This window comes from Rhinoderma darwinii, unplaced genomic scaffold, assembly GCF_050947455.1.
Source record: "Rhinoderma darwinii isolate aRhiDar2 unplaced genomic scaffold, aRhiDar2.hap1 Scaffold_4253, whole genome shotgun sequence".
NCBI classification, from domain to species: Eukaryota; Metazoa; Chordata; class Amphibia; order Anura; family Rhinodermatidae; genus Rhinoderma; species Rhinoderma darwinii.
Genome location: NW_027463791.1, coordinates 96,908 through 114,940, shown reverse-complemented (window position 1 = coordinate 114,940; position 18,033 = coordinate 96,908). Strand labels below are relative to the sequence as shown.

Here is an 18,033-nt window from a genome sequence, read left to right as displayed (position 1 = left end):
CCACCTCTTGTTGTGTGTGTGTGTGTGTGTGTGTGTGTGTGTGTGTGTGTGTGTGTGTGTGTGTGTGTGTGTGTGTGTGTGTGTGTGTGTCTTCTGTGTTTCTGTGTTTCCGGCATTTCACATTGGAACAGCTCATTCACCTTCCTTGTCTTCTCTCCGCCCTCCCTTTTAGGTAGGTTAAAGAGCTGCACCTGAGCCAGCCACTGATTGATTGATGCAGCACCACAGTCAAATAGTGGAGTGGAGTAGGGGGAACAGCAAACAGCCATTAAAGCAGCCCGCCCGCCACAATGGACCTACCTGTGTACACTAGATGGATGTGATGGAATGTACTGTCGTCCCTACATTTCCAAGAAGAAGTAAGAATTGCAGTTGCAACAAACCCTTGCTTGCCTACAAAGAGAGCAGTGGATTTGTTACTATGTTACCTGGAAGAATAACAAACTGTGCAAGGATGGAGGTTGTAGGAGCAAAGAGAAGTTGTCTGTAAAGTTGGTGGATGCCTATTTTCCATTTTGCAGTCCTTGTCTCCCTCTTGTGGCCTCCTGGAGGCAAATAAATGTGCAAAAAAAAGACAGCCTGGCGGCCGGCTGTTGCAGTGTTGCCCTCTCAGGCAACACTGAGTGACTGACTGAGCCGCACCGTCTTATATAAAGTTCAGACGGAACTTTGCACGTGTCATAGTGGAGCCCTCAGGATTCCAGAGCCAGCTTTCTGACATCATAATGGGGCCTGCCTCAGAGATAGATAAAAGCCTGGGCCCAGGCAGTGTTGGTCAGTGCTGCTCAGCAGGCAGCACTGGACTGGACTGGACTGGATTACAGCTGATACAAGGTGTGAAGGAACAAGGGGTGGCTGTGGGCATGCACTTGCTGCCGCTGCCAGTGTTTATCTGCATGGCAGGAGGGCATTTGGGCGTTGCCAGGAAGGCGTTTTTATGTAGATTCCTCCTCTTTCAGCACTGCATTGTGGTGCAAGCAAAAGAAGCAAATCCTGTGTAGCTTCCTCTCCGGCCTTTATTCACCTCCCTCCCGCTTAGTAGCTGTAAATGTGTGTGAGCCTGCAGGGCCCCATGGAATTGCCTAGGAGTAGGCTGAATCAATCGCTGCAAGGGGTGAACAGCAGTATGGGACAGGCTCGGGCAAGGCAAGGGCCGCTCGGGTTATCGCTTCTCGGCCTTTTGGCTAAGATCAAGTGTAGTATCTGTTCTTATCAGTTTAATATCTGATACGTCCCCTATCTGGGGACCATATATTAAATGGATTTTTAGAACAGGGAGATGGAAATAGAGCTTGCTCTGTCCACTCCACGCATTGACCTGGTATTGCAGTATTTCCAGGACCGGTGCACCCTTCCCTTATGTGTTGACTAAAATCAGATTCCAAAAGTGCTATTTGTGTTTGCTATTGTTTTTGTCTTTCTGATGGGATCTCCCCTTTTAATCCCATTATTTCAACACCTGTTGGACAATGCATTTGTACAGTCATGTGTGATAATGAGCTCATTTATTAAATGCAATTAATTAATACATTGCCACCTCTTGTTGTGTGTGTGTGTGTGTGTGTGTGTGTGTGTGTGTGTGTGTGTGTGTGTGTGTGTGTGTGTGTGTGTGTGTGTGTCTTCTGTGTTTCTGTGTTTCCGGCATTTCACATTGGAACAGCTCATTCACCTTCCTTGTCTTCTCTCCGCCCTCCCTTTTAGGTAGGTTAAAGAGCTGCACCTGAGCCAGCCACTGATTGATTGATGCAGCACCACAGTCAAATAGTGGAGTGGAGTAGGGGGAACAGCAAACAGCCATTAAAGCAGCCCGCCCGCCACAATGGACCTACCTGTGTACACTAGATGGATGTGATGGAATGTACTGTCGTCCCTACATTTCCAAGAAGAAGTAAGAATTGCAGTTGCAACAAACCCTTGCTTGCCTACAAAGAGAGCAGCAATTTGGATTTGTTACTATGTTACCTGGAAGAATAACAAACTGTGCAAGGATGGAGGTTGTAGGAGCAAAGAGAAGTTGTCTGTAAAGTTGGTGGATGCCTATTTTCCATTTTGCAGTCCCTTGTCTCCCTCTTGTGGCCTCCTGGAGGCAAATAAATGTGCAAAAAAAAGACAGCCTGGCGGCCGGCTGTTGCAGTGTTGCCCTCTCAGGCAACACTGAGTGACTGACTGAGCCGCACCGTCTTATATAAAGTTCAGACGGAACTTTGCACGTGTCATAGTGGAGCCCTCAGGATTCCAGAGCCAGCTTTCTGACATCATAATGGGGCCTGCCTCAGAGATAGATAAAAGCCTGGGCCCAGGCAGTGTTGGTCAGTGCTGCTCAGCAGGCAGCACTGGACTGGACTGGACTGGATTACAGCTGATACAAGGTGTGAAGGAACAAGGGGTGGCTGTGGGCATGCACTTGCTGCCGCTGCCAGTGTTTATCTGCATGGCAGGAGGGCATTTGGGCGTTGCCAGGAAGGCGTTTTTATGTAGATTCCTCCTCTTTCAGCACTGCATTGTGGTGCAAGCAAAAGAAGCAAATCCTGTGTAGCTTCCTCTCCGGCCTTTATTCACCTCCCTCCCGCTTAGTAGCTGTAAATGTGTGTGAGCCTGCAGGGCCCCATGGAATTGCCTAGGAGTAGGCTGAATCAATCGCTGCAAGGGGTGAACAGCAGTATGGGACAGGCTCGGGCAAGGCAAGGGCCGCTCGGGTTATCGCTTCTCGGCCTTTTGGCTAAGATCAAGTGTAGTATCTGTTCTTATCAGTTTAATATCTGATACGTCCCCTATCTGGGGACCATATATTAAATGGATTTTTAGAACAGGGAGATGGAAATAGAGCTTGCTCTGTCCACTCCACGCATTGACCTGGTATTGCAGTATTTCCAGGACCGGTGCACCCTTCCCTTATGTGTTGACTAAAATCAGATTCCAAAAGTGCTATTTGTGTTTGCTATTGTTTTTGTCTTTCTGATGGGATCTCCCCTTTTAATCCCATTATTTCAACACCTGTTGGACAATGCATTTGTACAGTCATGTGTGATAATGAGCTCATTTATTAAATGCAATTAATTAATACATTGCCACCTCTTGTTGTGTGTGTGTGTGTGTGTGTGTGTGTGTGTGTGTGTGTGTGTGTGTGTGTGTGTGTGTGTGTGTGTGTGTGTGTGTGTGTCTTCTGTGTTTCTGTGTTTCCGGCATTTCACATTGGAACAGCTCATTCACCTTCCTTGTCTTCTCTCCGCCCTCCCTTTTAGGTAGGTTAAAGAGCTGCACCTGAGCCAGCCACTGATTGATTGATGCAGCACCACAGTCAAATAGTGGAGTGGAGTAGGGGGAACAGCAAACAGCCATTAAAGCAGCCCGCCCGCCACAATGGACCTACCTGTGTACACTAGATGGATGTGATGGAATGTACTGTCGTCCCTACATTTCCAAGAAGAAGTAAGAATTGCAGTTGCAACAAACCCTTGCTTGCCTACAAAGAGAGCAGCAATTTGGATTTGTTACTATGTTACCTGGAAGAATAACAAACTGTGCAAGGATGGAGGTTGTAGGAGCAAAGAGAAGTTGTCTGTAAAGTTGGTGGATGCCTATTTTCCATTTTGCAGTCCCTTGTCTCCCTCTTGTGGCCTCCTGGAGGCAAATAAATGTGCAAAAAAAAGACAGCCTGGCGGCCGGCTGTTGCAGTGTTGCCCTCTCAGGCAACACTGAGTGACTGACTGAGCCGCACCGTCTTATATAAAGTTCAGACGGAACTTTGCACGTGTCATAGTGGAGCCCTCAGGATTCCAGAGCCAGCTTTCTGACATCATAATGGGGCCTGCCTCAGAGATAGATAAAAGCCTGGGCCCAGGCAGTGTTGGTCAGTGCTGCTCAGCAGGCAGCACTGGACTGGACTGGACTGGATTACAGCTGATACAAGGTGTGAAGGAACAAGGGGTGGCTGTGGGCATGCACTTGCTGCCGCTGCCAGTGTTTATCTGCATGGCAGGAGGGCATTTGGGCGTTGCCAGGAAGGCGTTTTTATGTAGATTCCTCCTCTTTCAGCACTGCATTGTGGTGCAAGCAAAAGAAGCAAATCCTGTGTAGCTTCCTCTCCGGCCTTTATTCACCTCCCTCCCGCTTAGTAGCTGTAAATGTGTGTGAGCCTGCAGGGCCCCATGGAATTGCCTAGGAGTAGGCTGAATCAATCGCTGCAAGGGGTGAACAGCAGTATGGGACAGGCTCGGGCAAGGCAAGGGCCGCTCGGGTTATCGCTTCTCGGCCTTTTGGCTAAGATCAAGTGTAGTATCTGTTCTTATCAGTTTAATATCTGATACGTCCCCTATCTGGGGACCATATATTAAATGGATTTTTAGAACAGGGAGATGGAAATAGAGCTTGCTCTGTCCACTCCACGCATTGACCTGGTATTGCAGTATTTCCAGGACCGGTGCACCCTTCCCTTATGTGTTGACTAAAATCAGATTCCAAAAGTGCTATTTGTGTTTGCTATTGTTTTTGTCTTTCTGATGGGATCTCCCCTTTTAATCCCATTATTTCAACACCTGTTGGACAATGCATTTGTACAGTCATGTGTGATAATGAGCTCATTTATTAAATGCAATTAATTAATACATTGCCACCTCTTGTTGTGTGTGTGTGTGTGTGTGTGTGTGTGTGTGTGTGTGTGTGTGTGTGTGTGTGTGTGTGTGTGTGTGTGTGTGTGTGTGTCTTCTGTGTTTCTGTGTTTCCGGCATTTCACATTGGAACAGCTCATTCACCTTCCTTGTCTTCTCTCCGCCCTCCCTTTTAGGTAGGTTAAAGAGCTGCACCTGAGCCAGCCACTGATTGATTGATGCAGCACCACAGTCAAATAGTGGAGTGGAGTAGGGGGAACAGCAAACAGCCATTAAAGCAGCCCGCCCGCCACAATGGACCTACCTGTGTACACTAGATGGATGTGATGGAATGTACTGTCGTCCCTACATTTCCAAGAAGAAGTAAGAATTGCAGTTGCAACAAACCCTTGCTTGCCTACAAAGAGAGCAGCAATTTGGATTTGTTACTATGTTACCTGGAAGAATAACAAACTGTGCAAGGATGGAGGTTGTAGGAGCAAAGAGAAGTTGTCTGTAAAGTTGGTGGATGCCTATTTTCCATTTTGCAGTCCCTTGTCTCCCTCTTGTGGCCTCCTGGAGGCAAATAAATGTGCAAAAAAAAGACAGCCTGGCGGCCGGCTGTTGCAGTGTTGCCCTCTCAGGCAACACTGAGTGACTGACTGAGCCGCACCGTCTTATATAAAGTTCAGACGGAACTTTGCACGTGTCATAGTGGAGCCCTCAGGATTCCAGAGCCAGCTTTCTGACATCATAATGGGGCCTGCCTCAGAGATAGATAAAAGCCTGGGCCCAGGCAGTGTTGGTCAGTGCTGCTCAGCAGGCAGCACTGGACTGGACTGGACTGGATTACAGCTGATACAAGGTGTGAAGGAACAAGGGGTGGCTGTGGGCATGCACTTGCTGCCGCTGCCAGTGTTTATCTGCATGGCAGGAGGGCATTTGGGCGTTGCCAGGAAGGCGTTTTTATGTAGATTCCTCCTCTTTCAGCACTGCATTGTGGTGCAAGCAAAAGAAGCAAATCCTGTGTAGCTTCCTCTCCGGCCTTTATTCACCTCCCTCCCGCTTAGTAGCTGTAAATGTGTGTGAGCCTGCAGGGCCCCATGGAATTGCCTAGGAGTAGGCTGAATCAATCGCTGCAAGGGGTGAACAGCAGTATGGGACAGGCTCGGGCAAGGCAAGGGCCGCTCGGGTTATCGCTTCTCGGCCTTTTGGCTAAGATCAAGTGTAGTATCTGTTCTTATCAGTTTAATATCTGATACGTCCCCTATCTGGGGACCATATATTAAATGGATTTTTAGAACAGGGAGATGGAAATAGAGCTTGCTCTGTCCACTCCACGCATTGACCTGGTATTGCAGTATTTCCAGGACCGGTGCACCCTTCCCTTATGTGTTGACTAAAATCAGATTCCAAAAGTGCTATTTGTGTTTGCTATTGTTTTTGTCTTTCTGATGGGATCTCCCCTTTTAATCCCATTATTTCAACACCTGTTGGACAATGCATTTGTACAGTCATGTGTGATAATGAGCTCATTTATTAAATGCAATTAATTAATACATTGCCACCTCTTGTTGTGTGTGTGTGTGTGTGTGTGTGTGTGTGTGTGTGTGTGTGTGTGTGTGTGTGTGTGTGTGTGTGTGTGTGTGTGTCTTCTGTGTTTCTGTGTTTCCGGCATTTCACATTGGAACAGCTCATTCACCTTCCTTGTCTTCTCTCCGCCCTCCCTTTTAGGTAGGTTAAAGAGCTGCACCTGAGCCAGCCACTGATTGATTGATGCAGCACCACAGTCAAATAGTGGAGTGGAGTAGGGGGAACAGCAAACAGCCATTAAAGCAGCCCGCCCGCCACAATGGACCTACCTGTGTACACTAGATGGATGTGATGGAATGTACTGTCGTCCCTACATTTCCAAGAAGAAGTAAGAATTGCAGTTGCAACAAACCCTTGCTTGCCTACAAAGAGAGCAGCAATTTGGATTTGTTACTATGTTACCTGGAAGAATAACAAACTGTGCAAGGATGGAGGTTGTAGGAGCAAAGAGAAGTTGTCTGTAAAGTTGGTGGATGCCTATTTTCCATTTTGCAGTCCCTTGTCTCCCTCTTGTGGCCTCCTGGAGGCAAATAAATGTGCAAAAAAAAGACAGCCTGGCGGCCGGCTGTTGCAGTGTTGCCCTCTCAGGCAACACTGAGTGACTGACTGAGCCGCACCGTCTTATATAAAGTTCAGACGGAACTTTGCACGTGTCATAGTGGAGCCCTCAGGATTCCAGAGCCAGCTTTCTGACATCATAATGGGGCCTGCCTCAGAGATAGATAAAAGCCTGGGCCCAGGCAGTGTTGGTCAGTGCTGCTCAGCAGGCAGCACTGGACTGGACTGGACTGGATTACAGCTGATACAAGGTGTGAAGGAACAAGGGGTGGCTGTGGGCATGCACTTGCTGCCGCTGCCAGTGTTTATCTGCATGGCAGGAGGGCATTTGGGCGTTGCCAGGAAGGCGTTTTTATGTAGATTCCTCCTCTTTCAGCACTGCATTGTGGTGCAAGCAAAAGAAGCAAATCCTGTGTAGCTTCCTCTCCGGCCTTTATTCACCTCCCTCCCGCTTAGTAGCTGTAAATGTGTGTGAGCCTGCAGGGCCCCATGGAATTGCCTAGGAGTAGGCTGAATCAATCGCTGCAAGGGGTGAACAGCAGTATGGGACAGGCTCGGGCAAGGCAAGGGCCGCTCGGGTTATCGCTTCTCGGCCTTTTGGCTAAGATCAAGTGTAGTATCTGTTCTTATCAGTTTAATATCTGATACGTCCCCTATCTGGGGACCATATATTAAATGGATTTTTAGAACAGGGAGATGGAAATAGAGCTTGCTCTGTCCACTCCACGCATTGACCTGGTATTGCAGTATTTCCAGGACCGGTGCACCCTTCCCTTATGTGTTGACTAAAATCAGATTCCAAAAGTGCTATTTGTGTTTGCTATTGTTTTTGTCTTTCTGATGGGATCTCCCCTTTTAATCCCATTATTTCAACACCTGTTGGACAATGCATTTGTACAGTCATGTGTGATAATGAGCTCATTTATTAAATGCAATTAATTAATACATTGCCACCTCTTGTTGTGTGTGTGTGTGTGTGTGTGTGTGTGTGTGTGTGTGTGTGTGTGTGTGTGTGTGTGTGTGTGTGTGTGTGTGTGTGTCTTCTGTGTTTCTGTGTTTCCGGCATTTCACATTGGAACAGCTCATTCACCTTCCTTGTCTTCTCTCCGCCCTCCCTTTTAGGTAGGTTAAAGAGCTGCACCTGAGCCAGCCACTGATTGATTGATGCAGCACCACAGTCAAATAGTGGAGTGGAGTAGGGGGAACAGCAAACAGCCATTAAAGCAGCCCGCCCGCCACAATGGACCTACCTGTGTACACTAGATGGATGTGATGGAATGTACTGTCGTCCCTACATTTCCAAGAAGAAGTAAGAATTGCAGTTGCAACAAACCCTTGCTTGCCTACAAAGAGAGCAGCAATTTGGATTTGTTACTATGTTACCTGGAAGAATAACAAACTGTGCAAGGATGGAGGTTGTAGGAGCAAAGAGAAGTTGTCTGTAAAGTTGGTGGATGCCTATTTTCCATTTTGCAGTCCCTTGTCTCCCTCTTGTGGCCTCCTGGAGGCAAATAAATGTGCAAAAAAAAGACAGCCTGGCGGCCGGCTGTTGCAGTGTTGCCCTCTCAGGCAACACTGAGTGACTGACTGAGCCGCACCGTCTTATATAAAGTTCAGACGGAACTTTGCACGTGTCATAGTGGAGCCCTCAGGATTCCAGAGCCAGCTTTCTGACATCATAATGGGGCCTGCCTCAGAGATAGATAAAAGCCTGGGCCCAGGCAGTGTTGGTCAGTGCTGCTCAGCAGGCAGCACTGGACTGGACTGGACTGGATTACAGCTGATACAAGGTGTGAAGGAACAAGGGGTGGCTGTGGGCATGCACTTGCTGCCGCTGCCAGTGTTTATCTGCATGGCAGGAGGGCATTTGGGCGTTGCCAGGAAGGCGTTTTTATGTAGATTCCTCCTCTTTCAGCACTGCATTGTGGTGCAAGCAAAAGAAGCAAATCCTGTGTAGCTTCCTCTCCGGCCTTTATTCACCTCCCTCCCGCTTAGTAGCTGTAAATGTGTGTGAGCCTGCAGGGCCCCATGGAATTGCCTAGGAGTAGGCTGAATCAATCGCTGCAAGGGGTGAACAGCAGTATGGGACAGGCTCGGGCAAGGCAAGGGCCGCTCGGGTTATCGCTTCTCGGCCTTTTGGCTAAGATCAAGTGTAGTATCTGTTCTTATCAGTTTAATATCTGATACGTCCCCTATCTGGGGACCATATATTAAATGGATTTTTAGAACAGGGAGATGGAAATAGAGCTTGCTCTGTCCACTCCACGCATTGACCTGGTATTGCAGTATTTCCAGGACCGGTGCACCCTTCCCTTATGTGTTGACTAAAATCAGATTCCAAAAGTGCTATTTGTGTTTGCTATTGTTTTTGTCTTTCTGATGGGATCTCCCCTTTTAATCCCATTATTTCAACACCTGTTGGACAATGCATTTGTACAGTCATGTGTGATAATGAGCTCATTTATTAAATGCAATTAATTAATACATTGCCACCTCTTGTTGTGTGTGTGTGTGTGTGTGTGTGTGTGTGTGTGTGTGTGTGTGTGTGTGTGTGTGTGTGTGTGTGTGTGTGTGTGTCTTCTGTGTTTCTGTGTTTCCGGCATTTCACATTGGAACAGCTCATTCACCTTCCTTGTCTTCTCTCCGCCCTCCCTTTTAGGTAGGTTAAAGAGCTGCACCTGAGCCAGCCACTGATTGATTGATGCAGCACCACAGTCAAATAGTGGAGTGGAGTAGGGGGAACAGCAAACAGCCATTAAAGCAGCCCGCCCGCCACAATGGACCTACCTGTGTACACTAGATGGATGTGATGGAATGTACTGTCGTCCCTACATTTCCAAGAAGAAGTAAGAATTGCAGTTGCAACAAACCCTTGCTTGCCTACAAAGAGAGCAGCAATTTGGATTTGTTACTATGTTACCTGGAAGAATAACAAACTGTGCAAGGATGGAGGTTGTAGGAGCAAAGAGAAGTTGTCTGTAAAGTTGGTGGATGCCTATTTTCCATTTTGCAGTCCCTTGTCTCCCTCTTGTGGCCTCCTGGAGGCAAATAAATGTGCAAAAAAAAGACAGCCTGGCGGCCGGCTGTTGCAGTGTTGCCCTCTCAGGCAACACTGAGTGACTGACTGAGCCGCACCGTCTTATATAAAGTTCAGACGGAACTTTGCACGTGTCATAGTGGAGCCCTCAGGATTCCAGAGCCAGCTTTCTGACATCATAATGGGGCCTGCCTCAGAGATAGATAAAAGCCTGGGCCCAGGCAGTGTTGGTCAGTGCTGCTCAGCAGGCAGCACTGGACTGGACTGGACTGGATTACAGCTGATACAAGGTGTGAAGGAACAAGGGGTGGCTGTGGGCATGCACTTGCTGCCGCTGCCAGTGTTTATCTGCATGGCAGGAGGGCATTTGGGCGTTGCCAGGAAGGCGTTTTTATGTAGATTCCTCCTCTTTCAGCACTGCATTGTGGTGCAAGCAAAAGAAGCAAATCCTGTGTAGCTTCCTCTCCGGCCTTTATTCACCTCCCTCCCGCTTAGTAGCTGTAAATGTGTGTGAGCCTGCAGGGCCCCATGGAATTGCCTAGGAGTAGGCTGAATCAATCGCTGCAAGGGGTGAACAGCAGTATGGGACAGGCTCGGGCAAGGCAAGGGCCGCTCGGGTTATCGCTTCTCGGCCTTTTGGCTAAGATCAAGTGTAGTATCTGTTCTTATCAGTTTAATATCTGATACGTCCCCTATCTGGGGACCATATATTAAATGGATTTTTAGAACAGGGAGATGGAAATAGAGCTTGCTCTGTCCACTCCACGCATTGACCTGGTATTGCAGTATTTCCAGGACCGGTGCACCCTTCCCTTATGTGTTGACTAAAATCAGATTCCAAAAGTGCTATTTGTGTTTGCTATTGTTTTTGTCTTTCTGATGGGATCTCCCCTTTTAATCCCATTATTTCAACACCTGTTGGACAATGCATTTGTACAGTCATGTGTGATAATGAGCTCATTTATTAAATGCAATTAATTAATACATTGCCACCTCTTGTTGTGTGTGTGTGTGTGTGTGTGTGTGTGTGTGTGTGTGTGTGTGTGTGTGTGTGTGTGTGTGTGTGTGTGTGTGTCTTCTGTGTTTCTGTGTTTCCGGCATTTCACATTGGAACAGCTCATTCACCTTCCTTGTCTTCTCTCCGCCCTCCCTTTTAGGTAGGTTAAAGAGCTGCACCTGAGCCAGCCACTGATTGATTGATGCAGCACCACAGTCAAATAGTGGAGTGGAGTAGGGGGAACAGCAAACAGCCATTAAAGCAGCCCGCCCGCCACAATGGACCTACCTGTGTACACTAGATGGATGTGATGGAATGTACTGTCGTCCCTACATTTCCAAGAAGAAGTAAGAATTGCAGTTGCAACAAACCCTTGCTTGCCTACAAAGAGAGCAGCAATTTGGATTTGTTACTATGTTACCTGGAAGAATAACAAACTGTGCAAGGATGGAGGTTGTAGGAGCAAAGAGAAGTTGTCTGTAAAGTTGGTGGATGCCTATTTTCCATTTTGCAGTCCCTTGTCTCCCTCTTGTGGCCTCCTGGAGGCAAATAAATGTGCAAAAAAAAGACAGCCTGGCGGCCGGCTGTTGCAGTGTTGCCCTCTCAGGCAACACTGAGTGACTGACTGAGCCGCACCGTCTTATATAAAGTTCAGACGGAACTTTGCACGTGTCATAGTGGAGCCCTCAGGATTCCAGAGCCAGCTTTCTGACATCATAATGGGGCCTGCCTCAGAGATAGATAAAAGCCTGGGCCCAGGCAGTGTTGGTCAGTGCTGCTCAGCAGGCAGCACTGGACTGGACTGGACTGGATTACAGCTGATACAAGGTGTGAAGGAACAAGGGGTGGCTGTGGGCATGCACTTGCTGCCGCTGCCAGTGTTTATCTGCATGGCAGGAGGGCATTTGGGCGTTGCCAGGAAGGCGTTTTTATGTAGATTCCTCCTCTTTCAGCACTGCATTGTGGTGCAAGCAAAAGAAGCAAATCCTGTGTAGCTTCCTCTCCGGCCTTTATTCACCTCCCTCCCGCTTAGTAGCTGTAAATGTGTGTGAGCCTGCAGGGCCCCATGGAATTGCCTAGGAGTAGGCTGAATCAATCGCTGCAAGGGGTGAACAGCAGTATGGGACAGGCTCGGGCAAGGCAAGGGCCGCTCGGGTTATCGCTTCTCGGCCTTTTGGCTAAGATCAAGTGTAGTATCTGTTCTTATCAGTTTAATATCTGATACGTCCCCTATCTGGGGACCATATATTAAATGGATTTTTAGAACAGGGAGATGGAAATAGAGCTTGCTCTGTCCACTCCACGCATTGACCTGGTATTGCAGTATTTCCAGGACCGGTGCACCCTTCCCTTATGTGTTGACTAAAATCAGATTCCAAAAGTGCTATTTGTGTTTGCTATTGTTTTTGTCTTTCTGATGGGATCTCCCCTTTTAATCCCATTATTTCAACACCTGTTGGACAATGCATTTGTACAGTCATGTGTGATAATGAGCTCATTTATTAAATGCAATTAATTAATACATTGCCACCTCTTGTTGTGTGTGTGTGTGTGTGTGTGTGTGTGTGTGTGTGTGTGTGTGTGTGTGTGTGTGTGTGTGTGTGTGTGTGTGTCTTCTGTGTTTCTGTGTTTCCGGCATTTCACATTGGAACAGCTCATTCACCTTCCTTGTCTTCTCTCCGCCCTCCCTTTTAGGTAGGTTAAAGAGCTGCACCTGAGCCAGCCACTGATTGATTGATGCAGCACCACAGTCAAATAGTGGAGTGGAGTAGGGGGAACAGCAAACAGCCATTAAAGCAGCCCGCCCGCCACAATGGACCTACCTGTGTACACTAGATGGATGTGATGGAATGTACTGTCGTCCCTACATTTCCAAGAAGAAGTAAGAATTGCAGTTGCAACAAACCCTTGCTTGCCTACAAAGAGAGCAGCAATTTGGATTTGTTACTATGTTACCTGGAAGAATAACAAACTGTGCAAGGATGGAGGTTGTAGGAGCAAAGAGAAGTTGTCTGTAAAGTTGGTGGATGCCTATTTTCCATTTTGCAGTCCCTTGTCTCCCTCTTGTGGCCTCCTGGAGGCAAATAAATGTGCAAAAAAAAGACAGCCTGGCGGCCGGCTGTTGCAGTGTTGCCCTCTCAGGCAACACTGAGTGACTGACTGAGCCGCACCGTCTTATATAAAGTTCAGACGGAACTTTGCACGTGTCATAGTGGAGCCCTCAGGATTCCAGAGCCAGCTTTCTGACATCATAATGGGGCCTGCCTCAGAGATAGATAAAAGCCTGGGCCCAGGCAGTGTTGGTCAGTGCTGCTCAGCAGGCAGCACTGGACTGGACTGGACTGGATTACAGCTGATACAAGGTGTGAAGGAACAAGGGGTGGCTGTGGGCATGCACTTGCTGCCGCTGCCAGTGTTTATCTGCATGGCAGGAGGGCATTTGGGCGTTGCCAGGAAGGCGTTTTTATGTAGATTCCTCCTCTTTCAGCACTGCATTGTGGTGCAAGCAAAAGAAGCAAATCCTGTGTAGCTTCCTCTCCGGCCTTTATTCACCTCCCTCCCGCTTAGTAGCTGTAAATGTGTGTGAGCCTGCAGGGCCCCATGGAATTGCCTAGGAGTAGGCTGAATCAATCGCTGCAAGGGGTGAACAGCAGTATGGGACAGGCTCGGGCAAGGCAAGGGCCGCTCGGGTTATCGCTTCTCGGCCTTTTGGCTAAGATCAAGTGTAGTATCTGTTCTTATCAGTCCTTGTAAGGATAGATAGCTCGGAGAACCACTGGGGGCTATAAACACTAGCTTAGCGATCCAAGAGCGTTCCAGACGAAGCCGGCGACGAACTGCGGAGAAGAACCACCGAAGACGAAGATCCAGAAGGGAGAAGCCGCCATCGGGGAAGAAGCTCCGGGAGATCGCTGCCGGGAAGAAGGAGAACTGCGACAGAGACCTTCGGAGAAGAGCCGCTGCTGAAGGGGATCTTTGAAGAAGCTCGGCCGCAGAAGAAGCTCGACGAGGAACCGCTGCGGAAGAAATTTCGTGGAAGAACCTTGGCCAGCAAGGAGAAGATTTGCATAGCTCCGCCCCCTTCGGGAAAGAGCTATCGAAGATCCTCCCCAAGCGACAGGAACAGCTGGAAGAAGCCATGGCCTCAACCAGCAACCCTGCCACCCAGAAGAAGAAGGCTGATGGACCAGGTGAGCCGGCCCAGGCCAGGACATCTCCTCCTGAAGCCTCCTCAAGCCAACAGGCCACCAGGAAGCCGAACCAGGCTGCTCCAACCCTGGAGCCCTGGATGAAGCAGACGGTGGCCCTGAAGCTGAAGGAGGTGGACGGGAGAGTGCCGGACATGACGGAAGAAGTGTTCTGCCAGAAGATGCTCCTGGACCAGGGCTTCGCTAAGCCGGAGACCATCAGCATCCAGGCCTTCATGACCGGGATGTTCTTCGTGACCTTCGCTTCGATCAACATCTGCAGAAGGTACTGGGAGATGGTGAAAGCGGCGAGGCCTGAATCCCCTTTCTCTCGCTTTGTGGGCAACTGCCCTGTCCAAAGAGAGGAAAGGCGGGTGACGGTCTCAATGCGGAACCCACACACCCCCGGCAAAGACATCACCACGCTCCTGAAGCGGTTCTGCACAGTGGTGAGGGAACCCACCCACATCCTGAACGGACTCGGCTTCTGGACTGGCAAGTGGTCGGTAATCGTCCGACTGAACAAGGATTCCAGCGCGGAAGACGGCCTCCAACACCTGCCCCAGTCATTCTCGCTGGGCAACTCCTACGGCCTCATCTACTACCCGGACATGCCGCAGATCTGCAGGAGATGCAGCAAGAAGGGTCATTCGGTGAAGGACTGCAAGGAGGACGCCTGCAAGAACTGCCGGGTAACAGGACACGAGACCAAAGACTGCCCGAAACGGACAATGTGCAACCTCTGCGGACAAGCAGCCCACTCCTACAAGGACTGCCCGAAGAGGGATCGATCCTGGGCAACTGTAGCGGCGAAAGCTCCGGCCAGAGGGAACCCCGCCCCAGCCAGAGCTCCAGCGGCGCAGAAGACCGGGAATAAGAAGGATGGTAAGAAGACGACAGTCCCTCCCCCCCGTCTCCCGGCCCTCCCTCGCCCTACCCTTCCCACCCTCCCTCGCCCGGCCCTCCCCACCCCCCCGTCCCCAACCCCTGTCACCCCCACTGAGGCTCTCACCTTCTCCTACCCACCCATCTCAGTGGTCCTGTCACCTGCACCTCTCCCAACCCAGCCTCCCTTCTCCCCAGCTCCAGCAGCACTAACATCTTCCCCTCCAGCTGCTGGAGTCCTCTCCCTGGAGGATTTTCCCCCTCTTGTCTCCTCAGGTGCCATCCAGAGGAAGAGAAAGGTGAGGGACAGCCCAGCTGCTGAGTCCTCAAAGCGACAAGTCGTGGAAATCTGCGAAGATTCCCTTGCGCAGCAGGAGGAAATGGAGCAGATGGTGGAGGAACTCGTGTCTGAACCTGAGGTCATCGACTTCACAACAGACATCCAGGTGGCTACAATCCTGGAACAATTTTTGTCAGAGGGCCTGCTGGATCTTTCGGACCCGCCAGGAGAGGAGGATCCGCCCGACCGGACTGGTAACTAAGGTGTATCGTTTGCACTAACCTTCTTTATTCTCCCCCATGGCTGCTAAACTTAACATCTTTAGCCTCAATGTGAGGAGTGTTAGAGATAGGACTAGATGTCAGATGGTGCTAACTTTTCTTTCCAAGCAGTCGAGTGATGTATTTATGCTGCAGGAATGTACTCTCCCCTCTTCCAGGTCATACCATCATCTGGCCAGGCAGTGGACCCATGGCCCGTCCTACTGGTCTGGTGGGGGCGACTGTAAGTCTGCAGGGGTTGCCATCCTGATTAGGGGAAGCGTATTTACTGTTGACTCTGTCCAGGAGCTCGCCTGCGGCCGCTTGTTGGTCGTAGACGGTTCCTGGGCAGGAGAGCCGATTAGGCTCATCAACGTGTACGCTCCCCCTATGAAGGCTGAGCGCCTGGAACTATTCCAGACCCTGCGGACCCAGCTCGCCACCACTAGGGCAGTGGTGATGGCCGGGGACTTCAACTGCCCCATCGAAGAGGATGGACGAAGTTCCGGCACTTCAATCAAACTGGATGTCAGTTCCAAACTGCTTATCGAGATGGTAACCGAAGCATCCTTGCAGGACGTTGTGGGCTCCATGGGGATCGGCTCTGTGAACTATTCATGGAGCCGACCCGATGGCTCACTTCGTTCTCGGATTGACTTTGTGTTCACCTCCCGGGCAGTCAAGCAGCATGGGCACTCCATGATCCCCTGCTTCTTCTCTGACCACAGGGCCATTCTCTTCCAGGGTGCCATCGGCCACGGTTTTCCTCCCGGCCCTGGCTCCTGGAAGCTGAATTGTGCCCTGCTGGAAAGAGAGGAGGTACTGGCGGAACTTAGAGACGCCTATATTGTTTGGAGGAATGATAAAGTTTTCTTTGACAAAACCTGTGACTGGTGGGAATATGTTAAAGTTGAATTTCGTTGTTTCTTTCAGGCAAAAAGTCGTCAACAGGCGTGTGAGAGGAAGAGAGACTTCAGAGAGATGCAGCGTCAGCTGCGATCCCTGCAAGACCTCCTTCAATGCGGCTGGGACGTCAGGAAGGAGCTGGAGGAAGCCAAAAAGGGCCTGAAAAGGCACTTTGAGGAGGAATCCAAGCGAATTGTCTTTCGTTCCAAGGTGGAGAACCTGGAGAAGGGTGAGAAATGTAACTCGTTCTTTTTCAGGAAACTCCATGCCGGCCACACGCCCCTGAAGGAACTCCGAGATGAGACCGGAAACATGCATTCTGGGAAGAAGGAGGTGATGGGAGTCGTCACAGACTACTACCGAAACCTCTACTCCCGGAAAACCACTGACCCCGAAGCCGCCGATAAATTCCTGTCAGGTATCACTAATCATCTTGATCCTGCAGGTACGGAGGCTATGGATGTACCCCTGACGGTGGAGGAACTGCTCTCTGCCGCTAAATCCTTCAGACCCGGCAGGACCCCGGGCAGTGATGGTCTCCCAGCAGAGCTCTATGTAGCGCTGGGGGACTTGATCTGTCCGGACCTGCTGGAGCTCTATGAGGAGATGGTGGTGGAGGGTAGAATGCCACCGTCCTTGAGAGAAGGCATGATCACGATCTTGTATAAGCGGAAGGGGGAGAGATGTGACCTGAAAAACTGGCGTCCCATCTCTCTCCTGAACGTGGACTACAAGATCCTCGCCAAAGTATTGGCCAACAGACTGAAGGTTGTCATCGGACAGATCATCGGATCGGACCAAACCTGCGGCATTCCTGGCCGTAGGGTGGCCGACAGTCTTGCCCTGGTGAGGGACACGGTGCATTACATGCAAAGCCGCCGTACACACGCGGCCCTGGTCAGTCTGGATCAGGAGAAGGCTTTTGACCGGGTCTCTCACGAATTCATGGGTAAGGCTCTGCGTAGGCTGCGGCTTGGCAGGTTGTTCTGTTTGTATGTTAACCTGATGTATTGCGACATTTACAGCTCGGTGCTGGTGAACGGCTGGAAGACTGACCCCTTTCCTGTATCGTCGGGGGTTAGACAAGGCTGTCCTCTTTCACCTCTCCTTTTTGTTTGTGTTATAGAGCTCTTCGCAGAGGCTATCCGGCAGAATGGAGAGATCAGAGGGATCACCGCACCAGGTCCAGGACACTTCGAGGTCAAATGCTCGCTGTACATGGACGACGTGACCGTCTTCTGCGCTGACCAGAGTTCGGTGACTGCACTCGTCCAGACCTGCGAGGAGTTCGGACGCGCTTCAGGGGCAAAAGTCAACTGCGGGAAGTCGGAAGCCATGCTCTTCGGAAAGTGGTACCTGCCTTCTCCTGCCTCCTTCCCGTTTACTATCAAGCCGGACTTCATCAAAATTCTGGGAGTCTGGTTCGGTAAGGAAGGTGCAGCCCTAAAGTCGTGGGAAGAACGCTTGGCCAAAGTCAACCAAAGGATCGGACTGTGGAGCCTCAGACAACTCACTATTGAGGGCAAAGCAATGGTCCTGCGTAACGAAGTCTTGCCTGTGTTACAATACACTGCACAGGCATGGCCCCCTCTTGCCACCGTCTCGAGGGCCATTACCAGGACTGTGTTTCGCTTCATCTGGGGCTCGAAAATGGACAGAGTAAAGCGGACTGTTATGTACAAGGAGCCCCGCAAAGGTGGGAAGGGTATACCCGACATTCCCACTCTGCTGCGGATCGCTTTT

General features: G+C 50.0%; 8 non-coding genes and 1 pseudogene across 8 annotated transcripts; all 9 read left to right on the top strand.

Annotated features, from left to right (window-relative positions):
* The first annotated feature begins 1,164 nt into the window (after nt 1–1,164).
* LOC142710453 (U2 spliceosomal RNA) lies at nt 1,165–1,355 on the top strand. The gene has a single exon (XR_012869491.1). It is a non-coding gene; the product is annotated as a U2 spliceosomal RNA (small nuclear RNA).
* A 1,344-nt stretch (nt 1,356–2,699) lies between these two features.
* LOC142710452 (U2 spliceosomal RNA) lies at nt 2,700–2,890 on the top strand. Its single transcript, XR_012869490.1, has one exon. It is a non-coding gene; the product is annotated as a U2 spliceosomal RNA (small nuclear RNA).
* A 1,350-nt stretch (nt 2,891–4,240) lies between these two features.
* LOC142710450 (U2 spliceosomal RNA) lies at nt 4,241–4,431 on the top strand. Its single transcript, XR_012869489.1, has one exon. It is a non-coding gene; the product is annotated as a U2 spliceosomal RNA (small nuclear RNA).
* A 1,350-nt stretch (nt 4,432–5,781) lies between these two features.
* On the top strand, nt 5,782–5,972 carry LOC142710449 (U2 spliceosomal RNA). The gene has a single exon (XR_012869488.1). It is a non-coding gene; the product is annotated as a U2 spliceosomal RNA (small nuclear RNA).
* A 1,346-nt stretch (nt 5,973–7,318) lies between these two features.
* On the top strand, nt 7,319–7,509 carry LOC142710448 (U2 spliceosomal RNA). The gene has a single exon (XR_012869487.1). It is a non-coding gene; the product is annotated as a U2 spliceosomal RNA (small nuclear RNA).
* Nucleotides 7,510–8,857: 1,348 nt separating this feature from the next.
* Nucleotides 8,858–9,048, top strand: LOC142710447 (U2 spliceosomal RNA). The gene has a single exon (XR_012869486.1). It is a non-coding gene; the product is annotated as a U2 spliceosomal RNA (small nuclear RNA).
* Nucleotides 9,049–10,394: 1,346 nt separating this feature from the next.
* LOC142710446 (U2 spliceosomal RNA) lies at nt 10,395–10,585 on the top strand. The gene has a single exon (XR_012869485.1). It is a non-coding gene; the product is annotated as a U2 spliceosomal RNA (small nuclear RNA).
* Nucleotides 10,586–11,929: 1,344 nt separating this feature from the next.
* LOC142710445 (U2 spliceosomal RNA) lies at nt 11,930–12,120 on the top strand. Its single transcript, XR_012869484.1, has one exon. It is a non-coding gene; the product is annotated as a U2 spliceosomal RNA (small nuclear RNA).
* Nucleotides 12,121–13,464: 1,344 nt separating this feature from the next.
* Nucleotides 13,465–13,566, top strand: LOC142710460 (U2 spliceosomal RNA; annotated as a pseudogene).
* The last annotated feature ends 4,467 nt before the right edge of the window (nt 13,567–18,033 follow it).